Source organism: Eublepharis macularius, chromosome 4 (assembly GCF_028583425.1).
Source record: "Eublepharis macularius isolate TG4126 chromosome 4, MPM_Emac_v1.0, whole genome shotgun sequence".
NCBI classification, from domain to species: domain Eukaryota; kingdom Metazoa; phylum Chordata; class Lepidosauria; order Squamata; family Eublepharidae; genus Eublepharis; species Eublepharis macularius.
Window position 1 is genome coordinate 167,624,047 of NC_072793.1, and position 27,513 is coordinate 167,651,559.

Genomic DNA, 27,513 nt, shown 5'->3' on the forward strand with positions numbered 1-27,513 from the left:
ATTTTCTCCAGGTGAACTGATCTCTGGCCTGGAGATCAGTTGTAATTCCAGGACATCTCCAGCCGCTACCTGGAGGCTGGCAACTCTACGCGGAGCACGCCAGGGCCCTTGCTGCCCACCAGCAGTGGTTCCCGCCTCTGCAGCTGCATGCAGGAGCATACTAGGGGGCTTGCCGCCCCTGCAGCAGCTGGCTGCGGGGCACAGGACCATGCCAGGGCCTTTGCTGCACCCTCCCCCAGTAGCACACTCTGCCTCTGCATGCCAGGGCTCTTGCTCCCCCCTGCAATGCTCCCCGCTCTGCATATGACTGTGGGGCGCTGAAGCACAGCGGAGCCCTTGCCACCCCCCCCCCCGGCAGCTCTCCCCGCCTCTGCAGCCAGCCATGGGGCCGAATCGGGTGGCTGTGAGGCGCAGGAGCACTCCAGGGCCCTTGCCGCCCCAGCAGCGCTTCAAGCCTCCAGAGCCACCTGATGCGGGCCATAAAGGTGGCAGACAGGCCCGTCATGGCAGCGCTGCCCTCCCAAGGACCTGCAGCAGGGCCCCACTAAATCAGTTTTCTAGAGCCCGTTGTGTTTTTTTCTCACAATGGGCTCTGTTGCTAGTATTTTATATTTTTCTTTTGTTCCAACCTCCTTGGTTACCCTCTGTGTATGTAGCTGTACTAAGTCTTTCTATTAGCCATGCTTAAAGCGGCTCCGTGTTTCTCTGGAAGCATTCAGGTGAAATTAATTTCCCATTCTATCAAGTTGTAACGCAGGAGGGTTGAGAAACTCCCTTCGTCCTTTTGAAGTTGGCTGCCCCCCCATTCCTGCAGGCTGCACAATAACGGGACTCCAGTATATATAGGAACAGGACCCTGCAATTGCATTACACACACACACACCCCAGGGCATCATTTGGTTTGTGCTCTGGAGATGTGCAGAGGGACGTCTCTATACACAAGGTGTTGGATTTGGGTGACCACTTCAGGTATCACAAAAGCATCACAGTAATTGTCTTTTCTTGACCCAGTAAAGCTTCAGATTTAGGAGTCAGAAGACGTCAAGATACTTTAAATAATTGGGATGGAACCCAGAAGGATCTATGACCCTCCAGGGGTGAACTATTTTAACATCTCCCCCCTTTTTGCAGGGTTTTAGTGCCATATTCCCGCTTGCCTTCAGTGGGTAACGGTCAGACCATGGGTTCAGGCCCAATCTCCAGTCCCAAAAGACCTTCCCTCAAAGGCTGAGCAGAAAAGACTCAGTCCAGGGTGCGCCCTTTTTCATGTGCGGGGCCTGTCCCTCTGCGAAAGTGGCACAAGGCTGCCAATGCCACAATGACATTCCGGGCCAGCCCTGGGTGGAACATTCGGCATTGTCAGGGCTTGCAGCGGCCCCCACTGGGTGGGGCGCCAGGCGGTCTGCTCCTGACATCAAAGGGGTGCCAGGGATGCTGCAGGACCCTGCTCTGTGGAAGGAGGGGTGGTATACATCACCCAGACTCCCTCTCAATCCACTTGCTGGCCTGCTCAACCTGTGCCCTTTGAACTCTGCCATCTCCTCCTCCATCCACACTCCTCCTTGCCTCTGCTCCAACTCCACTCCTACTCACACCCACCACCTCAGAGCTCTTCCTAGCCATACTTCATAGGGCTTTCCTTCTCTGCCCCGCCCTCCTTCCAGGCTCTCCTCTCCTGACTTGGCCCAGCTGTGCCTCCCCTCAGGTGTTTCTCTCCCATCACTAATCCCTTCTAGGCTTCCTTGCCTTTCTGGCAGGGTGGGGTTAAGTGCGAACAAACCCCAGCTGAGTTTTCCTTGGCCTTGCTCCTGAGGAGCTGCCCCAGTAGGCCTCTGAGCTGCTGAGCTTGCCTGACCTTGCTCATGAGGAGCTGCCCGTGTTGGCTTCTGTGCTGCTGAGGTTCCCTGGCCTTGCTCATGAGGAATTGCCCTGGCCAGCTTCTGGGCTGCCTGCCCATTGATGCTGGGCTGGGCTGCCCATCTCCTCTCCCAGAATGCCTGTGGCAGCTCCACCTGGAGTCCTTTGCTCCTGGCACTCCCTGAGCCTGGTTATTGCCTTCTAGCTGGCGGATAGGCTGGGGCGTGGCTCTGAGTTGTTGTGGCTGCTTCTTCTCCTCGGCTGGTAAGGGCTCTGTTTGGGCCGCTGCTGGGTCCCTATTCCCCCTGCCTTTGCCTTCTCCCTCTGCTTTGCCCAGTCCCCTGCCTTCTCCCTGGAGGGGGGAGCTAGCTGGCCTGGGTCTGCCCCTTCTAACCCGCTGGGGCCTTGGACCTTTCCCCCTTTCCCCTGGCATAGGCAGGTTCTGGCTCTGATGGCTGGCCGGGGCATCAGGGCCACTGCCTCCCGGCTGTCTCCCACTGCTTCCTCCCGGCAAAGCCAGGGGCTGTGCCTCAGACCTCGGACAGGCATGTTGAAATCACCCAGAACAATCATCTCGAAGTCTCTGGCACCATGTCCGAGAGCACCAAGAGGTAAAGCAGGGCCTCTGCCCACTGAGCTACAACTCTTCCTCACGGCAGGAGGTTGTGATGGGCTGTCATCAAACGGGAGGAGGAGGAAGAATCCAGAAATGGAGCTGCTGCTGGGAAGAGCTGTGCATTCTCTGTCATGTTTAGTTCGGCTCTAACATGTTCTGGAAGTGGTACCCACAAGAAGGTTCCTGTCTGTTCCCCAAAATAGGAGAAGGCGAGTGCTGGTTATTGGGGATTCCCTACTGAGAGGGCTAGAGGGTAAAGTGTGCCAACCGGACTTGTCATCCTCAGAGGTATGCTGTCTACCAGGTGCACCTATCCTGGATGTGACAGAAAGTGTAGGATGACTCATCAAGCCCACAGATTATTATCCCTTCTGGCTGATCCACGTGGGAACAAATGACACCGCCTGGCACAGTCCAGAATGCCTTAAAAGAGACTATCAGTGCAATCCTATGGAGAGTTACTCCAGTCTAAGGCCATTGACTTCAATGGGCTTAGACTGGAGTAACTCTTCATAGGATTGCACTGTATGTGGCTCTGGGTAAAAAGATTAAGGACCTGGGAGTGCAGGTTGTATTATCATAAGTTCTTCCTGTCGCAGGCCGTGGTTTAGGAAGGGAAATAAGAATACTGCAAATAAAAGACTGGTTATGTAGATGGTGTCGTCATAAGAAAAGATTTGGGTTTTTGGACCATGGTTTGGTTTTTGGACACTCATAATTGGAATTCTAGGACTGAGGCATACAACTTGTTCAAAAGAGAGAGACAAATAAAGAAGGGGGCGGAGGAGGAGTATTATATGTAAAGGAGGTATATACTTGTGAGGAAATACATGTATCTGAGCATAGGTAAAAATAAAAGGAGTAAGAAATAATCATGATATTATGGTAGGGGTCAGCTATAGACCACCAAGACACGCAGAGGACTTGGATGAGAAACTCCTAGAACAAATTACACAGTTCACAAAGAGATGGGACACATTAGTCATAGGAGATTTCAACTACCCAGATATCTGTTGGAAGTCTAACTCTTAAAAAGGAAAGGTCAAATAAATTCCTGACTTGTTTTGATGACAACTTCATTTTTTCAAAAAGTAGAGAGTGAAACAAGGGGTTCTGCTATCTTGGACCTGATTCTCACCAACAGGAAAGAACTAGTTGACAAGGTGAAAGTAGTGGACACCCTTGGGAGCAGTGACCATGAAATTATGGAATTTACAGTCTTGGGGAAGGGAAAAGCTGTGTGTAGTCAGACATATAGGTTGGACTTCCGAAAAGCAAATTTTAACAAACTGAAAGTTATGCTGGGTAGAATCCCATGGTCAGAAACACTTAAGGAGACAGGAGCTGAAGAGGGGTGAGAGTTTCCTAAAGGCGCAATATTGAAGGGACAATCACAAACAATTCCTATGAGAAGGAAAAATGGGAGGAGCTCAGCAAAGCCAAGATGGCTCCATAAACAGCTTGCTAATGAATTGAGAAATAAAAAAAGACTCATTTAGGAAATGGAAGGAGGGTCTTAAAACCAAGGATGAAGCCTGGAGCACAGCATCAGGGATCCTTTGCTCACCCTCTCTTGCTGCTGCAAAGAGCTGGGTTCAAACTCTCCTGGTCAATACTGGAAAGGGGAATGCTATTTATTTTTGTATTGTGTATATTTTGTCTTGGTCTACTGATTCCCTTTATTCCCTGAGAGTGACAGTTACCTCAATAGTTAGTTTATTATTGTGTGTTGGGTAATTTTTTTAAGGATTTTTTTTTAAAATAAAGCTTGTTCGTTGGAGATCTGTAGATTTTATTTCCCTAAGAATTTGTTATTTTGTATAAAGTATGTTCTTAAAATAAAAAACCCAAGGATGAATATAAACAAATAATCAATGCTTGTTGGGACAGTGTTAGAAAAGCTAAAGTTCAGTATGAGCTTAGGCCAGCAAGAGATGCTAAAAACAACCTCCCCCAAAAGGTTCTTTGTTTATGTTCAAAATAAGAAAAAGACAAATGACATGGTAGGCCCATTGCAGGGACCAGAAAGTGAAACTGTAACAGGTGATGAAGAGAGGGCAGAACTGCTCAATTCCTACTTTTCCTCAGTCTCCTCCTGTGAGGAAAACGGTGCTCAACATGGCAATAACAGAAAACAGGATGGGGGACGGGAGTCGCTGCCTAGGATCAACATATAGGTAGTACAGAAAGACCCAGTTTCTTTAAATGAACCTAAGTCCTCAGAGCCAGATGAATTTCATCCAAGGGATCTAAAAGAGCTTGCTGATGTAATTTCTGAGGGCCAAGCTACACATGACGAATGACACTTGAACGGCAAGTGTATTTCTCCCTGTTCACTTGCCCTCCACTCAATCCACTTGCCGTTCAAGTGTCATTCGTCATGTGTAGCTTGGCCCTGAGCCTCTGTCCATTGTTTTTGAGAATTCTTAGAGATCAGGCCAGAAGATTGGAGACGGGCAAATGTTGTCCCCATCTTCAAGAAGGAGAAAAAGGAGGATTCAGGTAACTACTGACCTGTCAGCTTGACATCTCTACCTGGAAAAGTTCTAGAACAAATTGTCAAAAGAGTCAGTCTTTGAGCATTTAGAAAGTGATTTGGATGAAGGAATAGAGGGAATGTTTATTAAATGTGCAGATGATACTAAATTGGGAGGGATTGCAAATATGGTAGAAGACAGAGTCAGGATACAGGCTGTCCTTGACAGGCTGGAAAACTGGGCTAAAACAAATAAAATGAATTTCAACAGAGATAAATGCAAAGTTCTGCATTTAGGTAGGAAAAATCAAATGCATTATTATGGGATGGCAGAGACTTATCTTGGTAGCAGTAGGTGTGAAAAGGATCTAAGGGTTATAGTAGACCATAGACTGAACATGAATCAGCAGCATGATATGGTAGATGAAAAGGCAAATGCAGTTTTGAACTGTATCAACAGAAGCATCATGTCCAGATCACGAGAAATGATGGTGTCATTCTATTCTGCTCTAGTTAGACCTCACCTAGAGTACTGTGTTCAGTTTTGGGCACCACAATTTCAGAAGGATATAGACAAGCTAGAACGTGTCTAAAGGAGGGCAACAGCGATGGTGAGGGGTCTGGAGACCAAGTCCTTTGAGGAAAGTTTCAAGGAGCTCAGTATGTTTAGCCCGGAGAGGAGACATCTGACAGGTGATATGATAACTATCTTCATATAGAGGAAGGCCAGACCAGAACCAATGGGTAGAAATTAAACCAAAAGACTTTTCAGCTAAACATTAGGAAAAAGTTCCTGACAGAGAGGTCCTTTAGTAGAATAGGCTTCCTTGGGAGGTGGTGGGCTCTCCTCCTTTGGAGGTTTTTAAGCAAAGGCTAGATGGCCATCTGACAGCAACGCTTATTCTGTGATCTTAGTTTCTGTACCATGCATCTGACGAAGAGAACTTGATTCTCGAAAGCTTATGTTACAATAAAATTGGGTAGTCTTAAAGGTGCTACTGGACTCTTTTTGATTTTGCTACCACAGACTAACATAGCTAACTCCTCTGCATCTGTGATCTTAGGTAGATAATGAGAGGGAGATTAGGAAGGGTTACATCAGTGCTTAGTTATTGTGGCCCCTTCTTACACGCCCAGGGTAAGGCCAATCACAACCTTGCGGTCAGGTGGCAATTTTCCCCAGGCCAGTTTGGCTAGGGATCCTGACGGTGTTTTGCTATCATCTGGGCATGTGGTAAGGGTCACTGGGTGTGTGTGGGTGGGAGGGGAGGTAACTGAATTTCCTGCATTGTGCTGGGGGTTGGACTAGATGACCCTTGAGACAATTTCCAACCCAATAATTCTATGAACAACTTTTACGTAGATTGTGTCCTTGATTAGACAAAACAGGAGGAGAGAGCCAGTTTCGTGTAGTGGTTAAGAGCACGGGCCTCTTATCTGGAGAGCCAGATTTGATTCCCCACTCCTCCACTTGAAGCCAGCTGTGTGACCTTGGGCTAGGCACAGTTCTCTGGAGCTCTCTCAGCCCCACCCACCTCACAGGGTGATTGTTGTGGGGTAATAATAACACTTTGTAAACTACTCTGAGTGGGCATTAAGTTGTCCTGAAGGGCAGTATATAAATCAAATGTTGTTGTTGTTGTTGTTATTATTATCCCATACAAAAACATCCCAAGGAATGCTTTGAAATGGACCCTTGGTTGTCTTGCTTCCCCACCCCCATTTCTCTTCCTGCACAGGAGGTCTTCCCCAAATCCCCTTGTTTTCAAACTGAAACCCAATAACAAAATGGGCAACATCATTTTGTCACCTGGCCTGTGTTGCTTCTGGCCTCCATAAGCCTGCTTTGCTTCTGGAGGGAGGGGCAGGGCATGCATTGCCATAAGAGGCAACAGGCCGGGGTCCAGTAGGGAACACAGGGGATAAGGAGGGGGGGAATGATCGGGGAACTTCCTCCTGACTCAAACCTTCCCTGCCAGCATAACGTAAGAACTTGGGGGCCCAGAGAAGAGACCCTTCCTGGCACTGCCGCCTCTGTTTCTCCAGGAGCAAAGGAGAGGAGACTCACTCTCACCTGGCTCAGCTGGGAAGGACACGTTCTCTCGAGAGCCACCAGGTAACCTGTCCAGCGCTCCTTCCGAGGCAAGGCCTTCCTCTTCCCTCAAAGTCCCATCATCTGTGTGAGGTGGAGAGAAAGAAGGAATCTACAGTCCATAAAGAGAGGAAGTCTGAGAGAGGAGAAAATTGTTCTAGGATGACTTTGAGAAGACTGGACCGGCCTACAGAGAACAGAGACCTGTTCAGGGTTCACTTGCAGAGTGAATGAGGTCTTGCCACAGAACAAAAACTCAGGGCGGGACACAAAGATCTTTCCTGGGTGAAATTAAATAGGAATCCTATTCTCAGACCATAAAGGGCCCCCCGACACTTCCAAGCAAGTACCTGCTGGCAGCTCTGTTTCTTTGGGGTCCTGGAAACACGCCTCTTTCACTTCCTCCAGCTGAGAGGTGTGGCCATCTTGGACAATTTGAGATTTTTCTATACCTGGGAAAATTCGAGAACACACCATTTAGACGTGACTTTTCTTATATACATTGAACATCATAAAGTTTTGACTACTATTTCCTACACGTTCTTCATCATGGAGCTCTTGCTGTGTTTCCCTGAAATGATAGTGGATTTTAATTGGGCTTCTCCATGACATCACATTATTTTTGTCACACTTCTGGGCTGTCCTTGGCTGTTTCAGGGTTCCCAAACTTCCCTTGATATATCATCTTTCCTGGAAGATCCTCCCCAAACAGGTTCTGGGAAAGCACAGAAAGGGAGGGGCCGATGTTCCCCTCTCCCCATTCAAACGAGGCTCAATTCTCCTCACACCTTCCGTTCTCCAGCCTCCTACAGGCTTTTAACATTTTTTCAAGCTATTGGTATTAAGTATATTGCTACAGTGTTAAAACTCTACTGAGACATGCCAAGCAATTATTTTTAATAGAGCCAGAAAGCTCCCAACTGGCAATGCGGGACAGTGGGGGGAAGTTGGGCAGGAGTGGGGAGAATGGAGAAGGTCATTGTTTGCCTTTGCATTTGCAGTGATAATGAGAGAAACATGGTATTGCTACATTTGGCCAGTGTGTGGCAGGGAGGAAGTTGGAATTCGAACTCGTGATCCTGCCCTATACTGAGTCAGACCACTGGTTCATCTGCCAAACTGTCATTGACTCGGGTCGCAGGCAAAATATTATCCACTCTGGCCACAGGCACAGAAAGGTCTTTTCAAACACCTCCTGTGTGAGATCCATTCACTGGAGACGCTGGGGGTTGAACTGGGGACCTCCTACATGCAAAGCAATGGCTCTAACCACTGAGCTCAGCATGTGTGCTCAAGAAAGGAGGGAAGGGGGAAGAAACCAGACACGGAGCTGCTGTTCCTTGAAGTAGCTGTGCATTTGCTGTCCTGTCTGATATGGCCCCGATGCGGCTAATGTTTTGGACACCTGGACTCAGATTTACTCCTCAACTGGATAAAACAGACCGAACGGAGATCTCACAGAGTAACTCCTACACACTACCCAGAAATGATCCCTTTGCAGCCTTGCTTCTGCTCCCTCACCTGACCAGACGGCCTCTTCGTGCCTTCCTGTTTCCACAGAGCTCTGGAGGAAGAGCATTTCCCTTGGGGGCAGCTGAGGGTTGAGGAAGGGCTCTGGGACCCAAAGGCCTTGAAGGGAGAGCAGAAAAAGAATATGGCGGGATTTAGTCCATTCAAGTATGTTTTTGTGCCGAAAAGCTGCAGATACTGGTGAGGGGAGCTGGGGGGCAGAGGTTATTTCTAGGATTCAAGCTACTGGCCATGCCTTAGTCCCAGGATGAGGGAAAGGGAAGCAGCAGGCCATAGGTATATTTTATCTTCTGTTGTAACCCGCCCTGAGCCCGCTTGCGGGGAGGGTGGGATATAAATAATACTAATACTAATAATAATTGCTAGAATGGCAGGGAAGGAGGAGAATTTTTGGGGTGTGGGAGTACATCTTTCAGAGGAGTCAGGTCAAAAACTGAGGTGCCCTGTGGTTTTTCCAGGAGTATGAATATAGGAAGGGTCATGAAAGGGGAGAGAAGGTTCAAACTGGAGGACACAAAGCACCTTCAAGACCCTCCAAAATACCACAGCAGTGTTCCTGGAACTGCTCAGCAGAGAGGACGGAGGGGGGCTCTGCAAAGACGGCTTCAATTGGGATGTCATCCATCCCTCCCAATCAGAGCCTTCTCCAGCTAGAGATTTCTCCTCAGAGCACAAAAGTGTTGAATGCATTCGTTCTGAGGCACTGCAAACTTAGAAGGGGAGGGAGTTGTTGTTTGCCTCAGTGGCAGATGAGGAAAACATTCTCTTCCCTATCAAGGAAAAAAGGGGGAAGACCCTTACCCAGAGAAGTCACAGTCTCGTAAACTTCCTGCATGACTTCCCAGTAGAGAGCTCTCTGGGCCGGATCCAGGAGAGCCCATTCCTCCTCCGTGAAGAACACGGCCACCTCCGCAAAGGACATCGGGGGTCTCTGAAAGAGGAAAAGACACCCGTTTGATTCACCTCTTGGCATTCCTGAGCACTAAGGTAACGAAGCAGATTTCCAACGCTGCTCATTCAATTTTTTTAGAAAATGCACAACACAACCAAATGTCAATAAAATTTTTTTTTCAGCCTCAGAGTCTTGCATGTTGCAATCCAGAAATACCCAGCGGCATTTTCAAGCAATAACTCTGCTTTAAATGTCTTTGCCTGAGAAGGAGTTCTGTTCTACTCTAAAGCTTTCATACAACAAATATAAACGCAACAAATATAAGCTGGGCCATTCATGGAGATCATATCATTTGTACTCTTTGTACTCTTTCTTGTAACAAACCTATTTCAACGAGGCTTTGATATGGGGCAGGTGTGTGCCATAGAATACCAAGCTCAATTGTGCTCCTTCACAGATTTTTGCCTGTACAGCTTCTGCATCGCAAAAGATTTTGAAAAGGAAAAAGGAGAAGAATAATGGAGGTACTGCGGCAAACTGCCATATTATGAGAAGGGCTTGAATTTCAAGTTTTAAAAACTTTAAAAACGAAGGGGGACAACGGCTAGGGACTTCGTCTGGTTGCCCCTCTTTCTCCCTTTCTCTCCTCACCCCACCCCGTCCTCTCCCCAGCCATCTCTCTCTCTCTCTCTCTCTCTCTCTCTCTCTCTCACACACACACACACACACACACACACACACACACACACACACACACACACACACACACACAATTCGTGCATAATACCCCACCTCCTTCTTGCCCCAGACCTCTCTTGGGAGGGATCAGCACCTCATTTTTCCTGCAATCACAAGAAAGCCCAATGCTGTCTTCAAGCACGGAAAACGAGGCAGAGGAGAATCCCTTACCCAATGCCAGCATATATCCCCTGAAAGAGGAACCAAAAAGAGTCCTGGGGCAGCAGCCCAAGTTTTCCTGTCTTCAGCAGGGGCGAAAATAAACAAGGCATTGTACACAAGTAGGCGCAAGAGTCTTACTTTCTGCGTGGTCTTCTATTCAAGGGTATTCCGTCTTCACGTGGAGGAGCCGGATCTCACCCGTTCTGTTTGCGAGTGTCAGCTTGCGAGTGTCAGCTAGCTGCCAATCCCGCAGCTACCGCCTCTGGCACGTCATTATTTTGCCCTCAACGACAGGCAGGTGTCGCTGTTTCTCCCAATATGGGGTGAGACGTTTCCCTAAAGCCACGCCAGTCACATCCCAGCATAAAGATACATAATGAAAAAACAAAAAGAGTCCAGTAGCACCTTTAAGACTAACCAATTTTATTGTAGCATAAGCTTTCGAGAATCACAGTTCTCTTTGTCAGATGCATGGAGGACCAAAAGAAACTGGTCAGATATAGAGGAGGAGAGGGGAGGGCGAGGTAGATGTGTAGCAGAATTGGGGTTCACCAAGAATTGAGACCAGACAGGATCTTAGGAAGGAATGGAGTCTATTTGCCGGCAGGACCCAGCGTGACTAAAGTCACAAAGAACTTACAGTTACATCACAGAAGGTGGTTACCCACTAGCTAACGGTTACAATTTTGCTGTGCCTGCAATCTTACAACATACAGTTATACAGTTTACCATATTTAGTTATTCCGTTGCCTCCTCCTCTTTGCACTCTGCTTAGCCTCTGTTTCTTCTTTGCAAGTTAAGCAATTTGTTCTGCGGCGAGTTAAGCAATTTGTTCTGCTGAATTTAGCTAAGAATAACAGACAATGTCTGGTACATTTCTACAGTCTTGGGCGTTACCCAACTCCATTTGGACAGTGTTAAATTTGGACAAAGGACAGGCTGTAGAAAGAGACAAGCTGAAAATGATTAGATATTGACCATTGATCATAACTACTGGCTATATTAGCTGCGTGTAGCAATTAACAATTTTCTCGGCTACAGATGCAAACAGCTCCTTCTGATATGGAGATCAGTTTGCTTCTGTAAAGGTTCAGAGGAGTTAGCCGTGTTAGTCTGTAGTAGCAAAATCAAAAAGAGTCCAGCAGCACCTCCAGGACCAACCAATTCCACTGCAGCACAAGCCAAGAACCACATCTCTCCCCGCCAGATGCATCTGACAAAGAGAACTGTGATCCTCAAAAGCCCACACCAGGTGCCACTGGACTCCCCCTGACCCTGCCTCTGTAAAGGAAATCAGTTACCTGTGATAATGAGATAACCATTCATAGTCCCTATTCAGTCCCAGCTTGACAGAATCAGATTTGCATATGAATTCCAATTCAGCAGCCTCCCGTTGCATTTTGTTTTTGAAAGGTTTCTGTTGAACTACAATGACCTTTAAGTCTTTGATGGAATGTCCTGGTAGATTGAAGTGTTCTCCCACTGGTTTCTGGAAGTTTCCATTTCTAATGTCAGATTTGTGTCCATTTATTCTTTTGCGTAGAGGTTGGCTGGTTTGTCCAATGTACAGAGCAGAAGGACATTGTTAGCACATGAGGGCATATATCACATTGGAGGATGAGCAGCTGTAAGAGCCAGAGACAGTGTAGTTGATGCCATTGGGTCCTGTAATTGTATTCCCTAGGTAGATATAAGGGCAGAGCTGGCATCTGGGTCTGTTGCAGGGCCTGGTACCTGTACTGGTGACTCTGCTGGCCGATTCATGGTTGTGAGTGAGAAGTCGTTTAAGGTTGGGGGGCTGTCTGTAGGCAAGGAAAGGTCTTCCACCCAGGGCTTCTGAGAGAGAGGTATCATTTTCCAGGATGGGTTGTAGCTCACTGATGATACGTTGGATGGGTTTGAGCTGGGAGCTATAGGTGACAACCAGTGGTGTTCTGTTGTTAGTTCCTTTAGGTTTGTCCTAGAGCAGGCTGTTTCTGGGTACTAGTCTGGCCCTGTTGATTTGTTTCTTCACTTCATTTGGTGGGTACTGTAGTCCCAAAAATGCTTGTTGTAAATCTCTTAAGTGTGAGTCTCGGTCGAGAGCACTGGAGCAGATACGGTTGTAACGTAAGGCTTGGCTGTAGACAATAGACGGAGTGGTATGTTTAGGGTGGTAGCTGGAGGCATGTAGATATGAGTATCGGTCTGTTGGTTTCCGGTATAAGGTGGTATTTATCCGTCCATTATGTAGTTGTACAGTGGTGTCCTGGAAGTGTACCTGTTGTGTAGAGTGGTCCAGGCTCATGTTGATAGTAGGGTGAAAGTTGTTGAAGTCCTGATGAAATCTCTCAAGTTAGGAAATGAAAAAAGTTAGGAAATGCATCGAAAGAAGAGAATCTAGAGGTCGCTAGGCACTATAGGGCAGGCATCAGAGAGTCCAAAGCTCAGAATGAGCTGAGACTGGCCAGAGGGGATCACCACAACAGAAAAACTTTCTTTAGATACTTGAGGAGCAAATGGAAGGTGAAGGGGGTGATACCCCCATAGCTGGGTCAAATGGAAACGAAGGGAGAAAGGCTTAGTGCCTACTTTGCCTCAGTTTTCTCCCTGAAGGAGAGAACAGGCCCAGCTAGAGATGGTAGTAGACAAAGCATGGCTTCAGGGCTGCTGCTAGACACTGGCAGAGAAGTTGTGGGGAAGCATCTCGCTGCACTGGGTGTGTACAAATCCCCTGGGCCGGATGAGATCCACCCGAGAGTGCTTCAGGAACTTTCCAAAGAACTTGCAGACCCTTTGCCGATCATTTTCCATGCCTCTTGGAAGACAGGTAATGTGCTAGAAGACTGGAGGACGGAAATTGTCATTCCAATATTCATAAAAGGGAATAAGGACGATCCTGGGAATTATAGGCCAGTCAGCCTGACCTCTGTCCCAGGGAATATACTGGAACAGATATTAAAGGCATCAATCTGCAAGCATCTGACAGACAACATGGTGATATGGGTAAGTCAGCCTAGATTTGCCTTCAAATGTTCTGCCAGACCAATAGCATCTCCTTATATGATTGAGTAACAGGCTTACTGGATCCCGAGAACGCTGTTGAGGTAGTTTATATGTGGATTCAGTAAAGCTTTTGACAAGGTTCCTCATGATGTTCTGATGGGTAAACTGGAGAACTGTGGACTGGACTCTAGGATGGTGAGCTGGACGGGGAACTGGCTGGATAAATGCACTCAAAGAGTAGTTGTCAATGGCATCACGTCTGATTGGGGTCAAGGGGAGAGCCACAGGGCTTGGTTTTGAGCCCAGTGCTTTTCAATATTTTTATAAATGATCTGGATGAAGATATGAAGGGGTTCTTCATTAAATTTGCAGATGTCACTGTTACACAGAACAGTGCACCTTTGCCCCCAACCCAATCTGAGACAAAGGAATGAGACGAACGAGGGCTGGAAAAGTTGATTGATATATTGCAATATAGACCTCAAAACAGGCCTCCATGCACTCTAGTAAGACAAAGAAATACCTCATCTTTCATACCTTTTACTTACATCACTAACAGCATTATTCTACAGTGGTTTATTATTGGTTTTCACATGCACTTGACCACCTATACACCCACTGATTGGTTTTGTTCACTTCACACAGTTATCCTCGTGAGATTTCTGTAAGCGTAGTGTAGCTTATCATATTGCTAAATTACATCTTTTGCGTTTTTTGGGTTAACACCAACCCCTTTTCCAACAACATGATCTACACAGTGCCAAACATGTATCTTTCAAGAGAGGAGAGGGTGTATGCTCATCACTTCTGGAGGGAAAGTCAACCTTGGAATGTTTTTATCTGCTCCTCTATGTGGCAAAGTAGAGAACTTTCTATTGTAGCCATGGGAAGGCAAAGATGAAAATTAACAAACCCTCTGAGGAGTGATCTCTGCTGGCTCTGGCTTTTAAACTATACTTCCCAGCTAACATTACATCTCCCTACACTTGATGAACATGTGCCGAGGCCTCTCATGTAGAGAGACTCTATGACTCTATCTTACTATAGCCTGTGCCCAATAATGGGAACCAGCAATGGAGAAAAACTCCCCAGAAAATTTCTTCCTTTCAGAGACTCTGGCAGCATCTCAACTGACCTGGACAGATTGCAGAAACGCAGGAAGGCAAAGAGGATGCAGACTCCAAAAAACCGTGAATAGATGGATAGGTAAGGTAAAGCAAGCACCAAGTCATTACTGATCCATGCTGGGAGGTTGCATATCTCATTTTCTTGGCAGACTTTTGTTATGGGGTGGTTTGCCATTGCCTCCCCTAGTCATCTGCACTTTACCCCCAGGAAACTGGGTACTCATTTTTCCGACCTTGGAAGGATGGAAGGCTGAGTCAACCTTGAGCCGGCTACCTGAACCCAGATTCTGCCAGGATCGAACTCAGGCCATGAGCAGAGCTTGGGCTGCAGTACTGCAGCTTACCACTCTGTGCCACGGGGCTCTTAATAGATGGATACCAGAAGTAAAGAGAGAGACACCCTTTTGTTTTACATCTTGAGGATTACAAGTACTGAGTAATAAATAGGATCCTCGGACAGAAAAGGCTGTTTGACACCTCAAGGGCAGCTGGAAGACCTCAGCACAGGATTCTCCGATAGCCTCTTGAGCTCCTCACAGCTTTTGGATTATATACAATGACCTATTTTATTTATTTATTTCAAATTTGTATTCCGCCCTCCCCGCAAGCGGGCTCAGGGCGGATACCAACATATTAAAAATACAATTAAAATACAATAAAAATGCACATTCATTAAAAACAATACATTTAAAACAAGATGATGGACCTAGGCTTTCAGGATAAAATAATCCTACGATTTTGATATTTCACTTGCAAATGCCATTCTGGACAGAGTTATCATTTGACAGGAAAAGCCATTCACTCATCATTGTGTCAAGAATTATACCTTGTAAAGGCAGTCACTCTTCTCACATCAGTAAAGGTATTCTGATGACGATCCCCTTTGACTCACAGGTAAGCTTCAATGACCTATGACAGATTGCACCCCAAAGTATACACCAATGTGTGTGTTATGCGTCCTCCAACATGACCTATCAATCTATCGTTAACCGAGTTGCTCAGATCCTGCACACTGGATGATGTGGCTTCCTTTACCGAGTCCAGCCATCTCCTTTTGAGTCTTCCTCTTTTCCAATGAGTCTTGTCTTCTCATAATGTGACCAAAGTACGATAGCCTCGGTTTTGTCATTTTAGCTTCTAGGGAGAATTCTGGCTTGCTGTGATCTAGAACCCACTTATTTGTCTTTTCGGCTGTCCATGGTATCCGCAGAACCCTCCTCCAGCACCACATTTCAAGTGAATCAACTGTCTTCCTGTCAGTCAGCTCATTCAGCCACAACCCAGAGTTTATCAGCTGTAACCAAAATCTGAAATTCTGGACCCCACTCTTTATTTTCCCCATTGGTAAAACCAGGTGCATGAAGGTCTGAGCAAGCCCCCTTCCCCAACTTTGTAGATGGCTCTCCAGACCATCTTGCATGCCAACCGTGAACACACTGGGATCCTCTTCAGGATGAAGTATGATTGGCTTTCTCCATATCCTTCCTGTTTCCAGCTGCCTCATCTTTGAGACAGCTGCCTCTTCCCCACCCACCGCCCCAGCTTACCGTTGACTCTGGAAGAAATACACAATAACTTCAATTAAGTGTTTGGTTTTCAATTGCTACTATTGACAGGATTGTCCCGGTTTTCATGTCTTTTTATGCTGAATTCCCTATGTTGTAATCAGGCACTAAAAGTAAATTAAATTTTAAATTTTAAAATAAAATGGAGGGAAAAAAAAGATTTGTATCCTTCATGAATATCTGTTTGTGACATCTAACCATAATTAGAAAAGAACACCAGTGTTTCTTTTTTTTGTTTTATTATTATTTTATTGATTTCAAAAAGAATACATACATATACACATAGACATCACATCAAGCACTTCGTAAGAAATCTACAGTGATGATAACAACAAACTATGTATTATACTCATTTTCCATCTCTACAGTTCCTTCTTCCTTATATCTTGTTTTCCTTATCCAAAACCTAATTTTCCTGTAAGTCTACCCTGCTTATTTCCTATAAGTATTCTCTCCTATCTTCATATCCTTCTTGTTCCATAATTTGATTTAACCCATCTATGAAAGGGTGACCATCTTTTCTGCAGATCGCCCCTACTTTGTTCTTTTATCAAGTCTGTTAAGACATCAATTTCTGCTGTTTTTAAGATTTTTCCTATCACTTCTCTTTTCAATGGTATCTCTAGTTTCTTCCAGTACCTCGCATATGTTATTCTTGCTGCCGTAATTATATGAAGCATCAAATACCCGTTTTCCTTCTCTACCCCCTCCAACATAATATTCAATAAGAACCATTCTGGTTTGAAAGGTATGGCCATGCCTAATACTTCTTGAAGTAACCCATGTATCATCTTCCAATATTTCGCTGCCTTTTTACATGACCACGTGATAGAACATACCTAACTTTTCTTTACATTTCCAACATTTATTGGATGTATCCGCATACATTTTAGACAGTTTCTCCAGTGTCACATACCACCTAGAATACATTTTATACAAATTTTCTTTGAATGGCTTTGTTATTTTGATATTCATCTTCCATGTCTGTGACCATTGTTCTAAATCTATCTCATGCCCCAAATTTTGTGCCCACTTTGTCCTACAGTCTTTTATTACTTCATCTTCCCTTTTCAGTTGCATTAGATATAGATAGAATTTCTTAATTATTTTTTCGTTTGTCTCCAATAGTAATTTATCAAAGGGGGGCTGTTCCAAACAGAACTCTTGCGGTTTGTCTTTAGCAAATCTGGACTCAATTTGTGCTCTTAGCCCCCAGCCCATCTGTATATCCTGTTCTTTTAATTCCTCTATTGAGTTTAACTTTCCATCTTTCCCTAGTAGTTGCTCAAATCTATATATTTCCTCCCAATTTAATAAATTTGGGTGAGTGAATGCTTCCACTGGTGACACCCATTTTGGAATTCTTTTGTAAATCTCCTATTTTAATTTCTCCCACACTGACATTAAGGACTTTCTTATTACATGATCTTTGAAGTACTTACGTACCTCAGCTTTCTGATACCAGAGGAATGCATGCCACCCCAATTTAAGATCATACCCTTCTAGCTTTAAGAGCCTTATATTCTGGATTAAGATCCGTTCTTTAATCCATACCAGTACACAGGCTTCGTAGTGCGTTTCCCAGTCTGGCAAAGCACATCCCACTTTTTCTTTTAATTCTTGTAGAGCTTTCAGTCTTATTCTAGGTCTTTTGCCATGCCATATAAATTTTGAAGTTATTCTATTTAATTCTTGAAAGAACGCTTTTTTCTGTATGATTGGTATGGTCTGGAATAAAAACATGAACCTAGGCAATGTATTCATTTTGATTGTGGCTATACGCCCCAACAGTGATATATGCCTATCTTTCCACTTATTTAAATCCTCCACAACTGCTTTAATTAATTTTTGGTAATTGTCCTCCCTCAATGAACTAGCTCTAAAGGTTATATAGATTCCTAGGTATTTCACTATTTTTCCCCATTGGAATCCAGACTTCTCTGTTAATTCTTTAATTTGTGCTTTTGTCATATTTTTGATGATAATCTTTGTTTTTTGCTGATTGACCTTCATTCCTGCCATTTCCCCAAATCTTGTTATTTTTGATATCAGACAGTCAATATGCTCTATTGGTTCTTCCAAAATACATACTAGGTCGTCCGTAAAGGCTTGTAACCTATATTCTTCGCCTTTTATTACTGTTCCTTTTATCCCTTTATCTTTTCTAATTTCATTATTTAGGACTTCCAGAGACAAGATTAATAAGTGTTTCAACCATTCTCTGCCTTCTGTATCCATTCAGCTTTTCTTTTGAGTTTTTCTTCCTCTCGTAAATCCACATTTTCCCTGGTGATCTGCCCAAAACAGCCTTCTTTGTAATCCAAGTATTTAACAAGCCTTCTCGGAGACATTGAGAGGTACAAGTGCTCATGCTCACTGCCTGGAAAAACCTTCCTTGTCACAGTTTCTAGTCTCCATGGACTCGTTGGTGTGATGTCAGGTGGTCACTCCGACGGAAGGTCTTTCCGCATGTGAGGCATTTATATGGTCTCTCCCCTGTATGTACACTTTGATGTGAGAAAAGGTGTGCTCTCCGAATGAAGCTTTTGCCACACTCTAAACATTTATATGGTTTCTCCCCTTTGTGGATCTTTTTGTGGGAAAAAAGGCCAGAGTTCTGTTTGAAGCACTTTCCACACTCTGAGCATTTGTATGGTTTATCGCCTGTGTGCATTCTGTGATGCGCATTAAGGCGTGTGCTGCGACAGAAACTCTTCCCACATTCAAAGCACTGATAGGGCTTCTCTCCTGTGTGTACTCTTTGATGTGAAGTCAGGTGGTCATTCCTTCGGAAGCTCTTTCCACACTCAAAGCATTTATACGGTTTCTCCCCTGTGTGCCCTCTTTGATGAGAAATAAAATCTCTTTTCTGACCGAAGCTTTCACCACATTCTGGACATTTGTGTCGTTTCTCCCCTGTGTGAAACTTCTGATGTGAAGTAAGGTGCTTCCTTTGACTGATGTTCTTTCCATCTTCACTGCAATTATATAATTTCTCCACTGTCTGGATTCTCTGATGCCTCTTAAAACTGGATCTCCTTCGCTGCTGCTTTGATCTCTCTTGATTCTCAGTTTCACCTTCAGCCTCCAGACCCTCATCTCCTCCTGAATACTCCTCACCTGCTTCTCTCTCATTCTCTGTTTGCCTCACACCTGCAGCCAATATAAAGTGAGAAACACAATGATGAATCTTAGAATGTGTCAGTGCTCAGCTCTTAAGCTATGGCGAGCATCACTCTGGACCCTCACACATCAAGCACACCAGGGCTCTTGGATATAAAGGCTTTATTCCAGTAATTTGCAAATTCCATAGTAAAAGATTCTAAATTGACTAAGAAGTTGGAAGGAATGAACTAACAGGGCAAAAGGGTCAGGGAACCCATCTCTTCCCCGCCCCCATCTTATTAGCATATCAGCAGTGGGAAGAAACTGGACAAAGTTCTCATGGCAACAGTGTGAAAGTAGCAAACCCAAACACGTCTGGCTCACACAGCCATGGCCGAGATTACAGTTCTTACTCAGGCAATTTGTACCAAAACAACTGAGCATTCTCATCCTTAGGAAGGAAATAACGCGAAGACACCTGTAACATCCTGTCAAGGCACAGCAAAGGCATATGGCAATTAAAGTACTCTTTTACACACTGCCTGAATGGCAGGATGCCTGGAAAACAGGAGACCTCTGAATCTCTATGCAATAGGTACCTCAGAAAATAAACAATCTTGGTAACAATATTAGACTGAAGCTAGGAATGTTTCAGATAAATTGATCAATGTGTGGAAGAAAAATATTCATTTGAGAGTGACAGTCACATAGTGGCTAGAGTGTCAAACTGGGATTATTTATGTCCAAATCCCCACTCTGCCAAAAAAGCTCATTGGGTGACCTTGGGTGAGTCAGACACTCTCAGCCTGGCCTACCTCATGAGGTTGTTGTGAGGATCAGGGGAGGATGCCAGGAGAACAATGTGATAAACTGCTTAGGGGAGAAAGCAGGGTAGAAATAAAAAATAAGCACAACAACATACAAATAAGAAGAGTGGTCAGGGAAACTTTTAGCATTGGTCAGCTAAGCACTGAGGGAGACAGGATGGCCTTCAGAGATTCCACAGCCAGCAGATAAGAGCCCTGAGGAACACACACTGCTTAGCCAGGGCAATAATTAGCAAGCGTTCTTCTTCCAATTAAAATTGGGGGGGGGGGCTGGAAAAGCCCCTGCAGTCTACCACTGTAAGTTGGAAGGGAGGGATGGAGGGCCCAGAACTCAGCAGACCTTGCCCCCATCTTCTGAGATCTCATCTAGAAACTTCCACTTAGCTCTATACAGACTATTGTAGATGCCTCTGGCTCTCTAGGACCTCAGGCTGGGGGGCTAGGGGTAGGGGCCGTGGCACAATAGTAGAGTACCTTACTTTGTGTACCAAAGGTCCCAAGATCTGTGCAGACATGTTTATTTATTCAGATAGTTTTACCCAGCTTTTCTCTCTAATGTGTAACCAAAGTGGCTTAGAGCATTATTCTACTCTCCTCCATTTTATCTTCATAACGACCCCGTGAGGTAAGTTAGGCTGGGAGAGTGTGACTGGGCCAAGGTGTCACAGACAACTCTCACGCCAGTCTGAGGGTAAGAAATGTGGCCAAGGGTGGATTGGGAATAAAGAACTGCTCTGGCAGTGGCCTCAGGTTTCCAGTGGCCTCAGGTCAAAGGCAGAGCTTAGCAGGTCGCAGGGTATCTAGCCCAGCAGCACAACAGGCACAGAACTGTAGGATGTCCAGTGACAGCAGATACTGGAGGGAGTTGCCAGCGTGGTGTATTGGTTAGACTGCTGGACTAGGATCTGGGAGACCTAGGTTTGAATTCCCATCATGGTCCTATTCACAACTATGGAGAAACACACAGATTCTACCTGTGTTCTATTTCGAACATCCGGTCAAATTGCTTTATGATGTTACCCCCTTTTTTCTGACTTTCCCTATTACGCAAAAATTACTCAAAGCACCTCCGGGATCAGTTTTTCTGAGACTCTTTCACAAATCATTTAAACAGACCCTGCTATGAATGAAACAGTTTCTAGCAAAAATTAGGTCCTCAAATCTACAGCTGTTTTTCTTTCAGCAATCAGAATGCTTAATTCCTGTTAAACTTGTATTGTTACATACTTTTTAAAATATTTCTTTTTAAAATGTCCAATTTAGATCGTCAATTTTCTGTCTTCTCATGTCATAAAATTGGCCCTTTGCCTCAGCTGCTTTCAAGTTGTCTTATTGTTTGCTTACTTTTGACGGTCCCAGCGCCTGTGATCTTTGCCCAAGCCTCTAGACAAACATTCTCTTATTCTGGGATCTTTGCCCAGACCAATATGACAGGCCACTGGTAGTCACGTAAAAGACAAAATTCTCATATGAGGCTTTTTTGAAAAGGGCCTGAAATCCCATACATTAAGATGCACTGGAAAGGCCTATGATTCCATGCATTTTCCATCCTCTCGCATCAGACTATTGGTCAATGTAGTTGAGTACTGTCTACTCTAACAGTCCCACTCATTCTCCAGGGAATCAAGTAGTGATTTTGCCCAGATCTACTTGAGCAGGACCTTTTTTAAGTGGAGATGCCAGGGACTCAACCTGGGGCTCAGATTGGAAAGCAAGACCTTCAAGGATGTGGTACGATGTGCCAGAGAAAACAAGCACACCCATATTGGATCAGAAAAATGGTCCCTTCTGTTTCGCTCAATGACTAACCAAATGCCTCCAAAAGGCCCACAAGCAGGGCACAGATGCCAAGGACTGACCTTACTGTGCCCCCCCTTACCCACAGTCACTGGCATTTGGGTTTTTTCTCCCTCTGAACATGGAATTTCCATGCAGACATCTTGGCTAAATAGTACCGATGGGCTCATCATCCAAAAACTCATCTAACTAGGATGACATTGCCTCTCTGAAACAAAAATCTTCTTGATCAACAGAAGAACTGAGAGAGGAAGGTTAGATGACCTGCAGATTCAATGGAGACATTCACGACAATGCGCCACCACAGCAAGAGAAAGGCAAATTATGTTCTCTCTGTGGCCTATTACATCTTGTTGCTCAGTTAAAGAAGGCCTGAGGAATAAGCTTCCCACCTCCCTTCTCTCCCATGTTCATGTCGAAAGGGCAAAGACCCTTACCCAGAGAGGTCACCGTCCTATAATTTTCCTCCATAACTTCCCAGTAGAGGGCTCTTTGGTCTGGATCCAAAAGCGCCCATTCCTCTTCGGTGAAGAATATAGCCACGTCCTTGAAGGACACTGGTGGTTCCTGAAAAAGGAAACATTTCTTAGTTGATAGAGCATTTGTAAGAGATGGAAAAATCCAAAAAAGCAAAATCTAGTTTATATATACAGATAACATCCATTTTATAAGTGACCAGACCTCAGGAAAGCATGCATCACTTTTGGCTCCAGCTTTCTGATCAATGCACTATGTCAGCCTGTCTTCCATTCTCCATAATATGATGGAGACAAAAGGAAGAAAAGCGCATCAAGCACTTCAAACCCAGATAAGACAACAGTTGCGATCAATTAGCCGACCTCCTCTTAGGGTTCATTTTGACTCATGACAGATTTCAATTTATTGTAGCTTATATGCTTGCAACATAAGTGCTATTCCATAAAATAAGAAATTTTAAACAAAAAAAATCTTCCATGATCTGCATTTTGCTATCAACAACTCACTTGTTGCTGCCCTGCTTCTACTCCTGTTACACGATATCCTGACCATACAGAAAGGAAGCCCAATAACTTCTGCAGGGGAAAGGAGAGATCCAAACTAAATTTTCCAGTCACAGAATAGAAATTTCCTGCCTCCCCCTCACATTGTGGCTCTCTGATCTTAAGAAAACTCTGACAAGGGACTCTGAAGAATGATACGGGGGAGGCGGGAAAGTGAAATAATTGGAAATTGCCAGTTCAGTTTGGATCCACCCCATAGGCCTGAGAGAAGGAAAAGGTCTGGTGACAGGTATCCAGGGATAGGGGTCCAAGGGGGCTACCTCCCGCCTGCCGTTTCAAGTGCTGCTTACAGCCACTCAAACCCCTAGCAGGCCTCCTGGAAGAATAGCCCTTACCCCTCCTGCTGAGACTCACCAGTCTCTGGGTTCTTTTCCAACCTGGGGGACTCTGCACACACTTGGTCAGACACTCATAGACACAAGGCTTACACAAAAGGTGTTTATTACTTCAGAAGAATGTATGCAAGTAGCAGGAAACACTCTACTGAGGCACAAGCAAAGGGCATTTAAAACAATAAAAGCTTGTCTATATTAACTATAGCTGACTAACATTTCTCTGAGGAGAACTTGAGGCTTATAGTCATTAACATACTCCTTAAACTATACCAGGCAGGTCTGGTCCTCAGGCCTGGCATAGAGCAAAATATCTCCCTCATGCTGATGGGAAAATAGCCTGGAGCCACCTGAGGGCTGAGAGGAGCCAACCTCCCCCTCTCAGATTCCTAGCCAATCAGAGGTGCCGTCAATCCACGTTGCTAGGCGGGAACTGAGATAAGACTCCCTTGTTTCTCAAGGCCCCCTCTCTCGGCAACAGCTTGCAGGTGCAGTTAATTAGCTGAGCCAGACATTCTGCTCCCAGGAAGTTAAGCCAGAACTAGGCCTGTGGAAACTTAGAAGCCTGAACCAATACAGGCAATGGACTTAAAGGGGCTCTGCTAGACAACAGGGAGCTGAGGAGGAAAGAAGCCATAAAAAAATAAGAGAGGGTATCCTGAGGACTGGAGGGCTTATATTTTAGTGTTATATTCTATTTATGTACTGTTTTATTTATATAATGTTAAGTGTTTAAACTGTATTGTATGAAATGGAAATGTTGTATTCCGCCCTGAGCCCGCCTGGTGGGGAGGACGGACTAAAAAATCTAATAAATAATATTCATTTTTGCTTCATTTACACCCCACCTTTCTCCCCAAAGCAGCTTACAACGTGCTTCTCTCTTCCATTTACACCTACACTGTGGCTGAGAGTTTGCGACTCACCCAACAAGTTTCCATGGCAGACTGGGGAAATGAACCCGAGCCTCACAGACCCTCATCCATTACTCTAGCCAAAACACCATACTGGCTCTCGTGTATGAAATTTATTTTATTTATTTAACTCAATTTATATTCTACCCTCCCCACAACAGCAGGTTCAGGGCGGATTACATACAATGTAAAACATGAAGAGAGAGAGAGAGAGATACGCACTTAAAAACAGAATTAAAATCACATAAGTATTATAAATATTTAAAACAGTGTGGCAGCACTTCTCAAAAAAGAATCCATCACCCAGTCCTCTCTGCAGCTGTCCGCAAATCATCAGAAACACAGCAGTCAGGCAAAGGGAATGTTTGTGGATTATGGACCACAGAACCTGGGGAAGGACACTATCAAAAGCAGGGGCTGAATTTCGCTTTGCGGTTCGAATCGGCTACTAAGTCGAACTCGGCACCCTTACCTGCTTTTCCAGCATGGCTACCTGTTGCTGACTCATAAGATGCTCCTCTTCCACAGCCACCACCTGGAGACCAAGCTGCAGCCTCAACATCCAAGAAGTCTCCTGAGCCACTCGGTATAATTTCTCTTCTGCTGTCTTTACCTTGGAACACAACACAGATCCAGAACTTCATAAATGAACACCTTCACAGAGTCATCACACTGCTATATTCTCAGACCAAAAGGGCACCCCCCCCCGAGTCTCCCCACTCCAGCATTACACATTGCTCCAGGATCTTGTCCACCTTCCCTATGTTGTGTTAGTTTCTCTGCAAAAGTGTGTCCTGGACTAGATTTTGAAGGAGGAGAGTGTAGGATCTGAGAAATCTGCCTTCAAATGCCAACTTGGATATGAACTCATGGTTCATCTACTTTCACTTCCTGTTTGTTTCCAAGCACAATTCACACTGTTGATGGTGATGTTTAAGGCCCTGTATGTTTTGGGACCAACGTTCCCAAAGGAATGCCCAGTCCCTAATGACCCTACCCAACCACTACAGTCATCTCCAGAGGCCCTGCTTCGAGTGCCCCCACCTTTCGAGATGAGGAAGAGGGCAACCTGGGAGAGGGACTTCCAGGAAGCAGCACCAAAACTCTGGCACTCTCTTCCCAGGTAGATTCGCCTCTCCCCTTCCATTGCCATCTTCTACAACCAGGTGAAGCCTTCTTTGTTTCCCTTGGCATTCCCACAGTGATCCTTCCTTCGTGCCCAGTGTTTTGGTGGCTGTTTTTATTATTTGTATTCATTTTAAGCTCTTGTTTTAACGATATATTTGTGTGCTGGCTTTTTGATGACTTTCAAGATGAAATTTTAATTTTTTAAAAAAAATTGTTAGCTGCCTTGGTGGCCCTATGAGGGCAGAATGCAGGGTAAAAATCTGTGTAATAAACAAATAATAAATAAATGAACTTGCTGGAGACACTTGGCCGATCATTCTGAAATGAAGAATACCCTGCATGTTTTCCATTTATCTATTTAAATATTTATTCTCCACTTTTCTCTCCAGTGGGGACCGAATTCAGCTCACAACATTCTTCTCAATTTTATCCATACAATTAGGCTGTGAGATAGGTAAGGCTGAGTGTAACTGGTCCAAGGTTACCCAGTGGGCTTCCATGGCAGAGTAGGGATTCGAACCTGGGTCTCCCAGATCTTAATCTTTGCCATTCTTGTCGCTATTGAACACAGGAAGAGCCAGCATAAATGTTGGCAAACACTTTCCGGTTAGTTTTTGTTAAGCACTGAGCAGTCTTGGATTGTTGGTCCCACAATACAAAGTCTATTCAACAGAACTGGAGTCAGTTATCCAAACCAAGCCCCTAAGAGACCAGCTTTGCTTCATGGCAGCCTGCTCTCTACTAGAGAAAAAAAATGAGTTTTGCTCTGAAATTTTGGATCTGACTTCTAAATGCTCCCCAAATGTGTCAAGGCCTAGCCTGAGGAGGATGTGAGGAGTCATTTTCCTCATTAATTAGATCAGGGGCGTACCTGCATTATCAACACAAAGAAGCTTTCCCCCAAAGCATTTAAGTGATGAATTTTGCTTTCTGGGCCTGTTTCACAGAGACAATAGCAAGTCATTAGGCTGTCTTGGCAGGGAGAAGGTTTCGCAGCTATTGTCCAAGTGAAGAAATCTATGTGCCACTCTGATATCAAGCTGTGGAACCTGACTTTAGCTCCTGCCATTTGCCTACCCCAAAGAAGGAATCTCACCATATAGGTTTTCTACACACATACAGCATTGGGAAGGGAGTGCATTTTTCCTAATCCCACACTCTCCCTACCTAATTTATCACAAGTAGGGTTGCCAACCTCCAGTTGGGCCCTGTTACAACTTATCTCCAGATTACAGAGATCAGTTCTCCTGGAGAAAATGGCTGCTTTGGAGGGCAGACTCCATGGCATTATACCCCACTGAGGTCCCTCCCCAAACTCTGCCTTCCCCAGACTTCACCCCCAAATCTCCACAGATTTCCTAACACAAAGATGGCAGCGCTACATCATTTAATGTTCCTGTGAGAGTAAGACAGAGGAGGCAAGAAACATAAACACTACTCTGAGCTCCTTGGAGAAAGGGCAGCATAAAAACCAATTAGATAAAAATTAACCACAGCATGATATAAGGAGTATAGAATTTATCACACGATAGTTGCAACACATACATATTTAGCAACCTTTCCTATCTAGATGGGCTGAAATTGGGGGGATGGCGTGCTGGAAAGCGGAACATTGCCTTTTTAAATTTTAATTTATACCCCGCTTTTCTCCCCAATGGGGATCCAAAGCAGCTTACACTGTTCTCCTTTTCATCATATCCTCACATCCACCCTATGAGATGTGGGGCTGGCCCAAGTTCACCCTGCATTGCATGATTCCACATCTGGGTCTCCCAAATCCTACTTTGACACTTTAACCATACAGCCCCCTCATCCCCCTCCCCATCCACCAGATTTTACTTTGAAATCCAAAGGACTGTTGTGGAGGCATCTAGTGCGAAAACACACACACCAAACAAAAGGCACCAGAAAACAGATCGTCTCTGGCATATAGGGCTAGATGGAGCATCCCAAATGCAATCTGTAATGCAGCAATGGCTTTTCTACTCTGAATGGCTATGTTTGAAGAAGAGTCGTGTACTACTCTAAAGCTTGCACACATTTTTGAAATACGAGATGGAATCAAATGACATACCTTTTGTTCCGTGTTTCCAATTAACAATAAGGTCTTTTCAAAATCAAGCATTGAATCTTCCAGAGAAATGGGATAGGTATCAGGCATTAGGTTGCCAACTCCGGGTCAGGAAATTTCTGGAGATTTGAGGGTGGAGCTTGAAGAGGGCAGGGTTCGAGTAGGGGAGGAACCTCAGCAGCTTATAACTCCACCCTCCAAAGCCACCACTTTCTCCAGGGTCTGAAGACCAGTAGTAAATCCAGGATATCCCCCCCCC

The 27,513-nt window shown here is 45.0% G+C and overlaps 1 pseudogene; it reads right to left on the bottom strand.

Moving 5' to 3' along the window:
• Positions 1 to 27,513, bottom strand: part of LOC129327782 (zinc finger protein 420-like) — a 60,504-nt pseudogene that overhangs the window by 32,586 nt on the left and 405 nt on the right.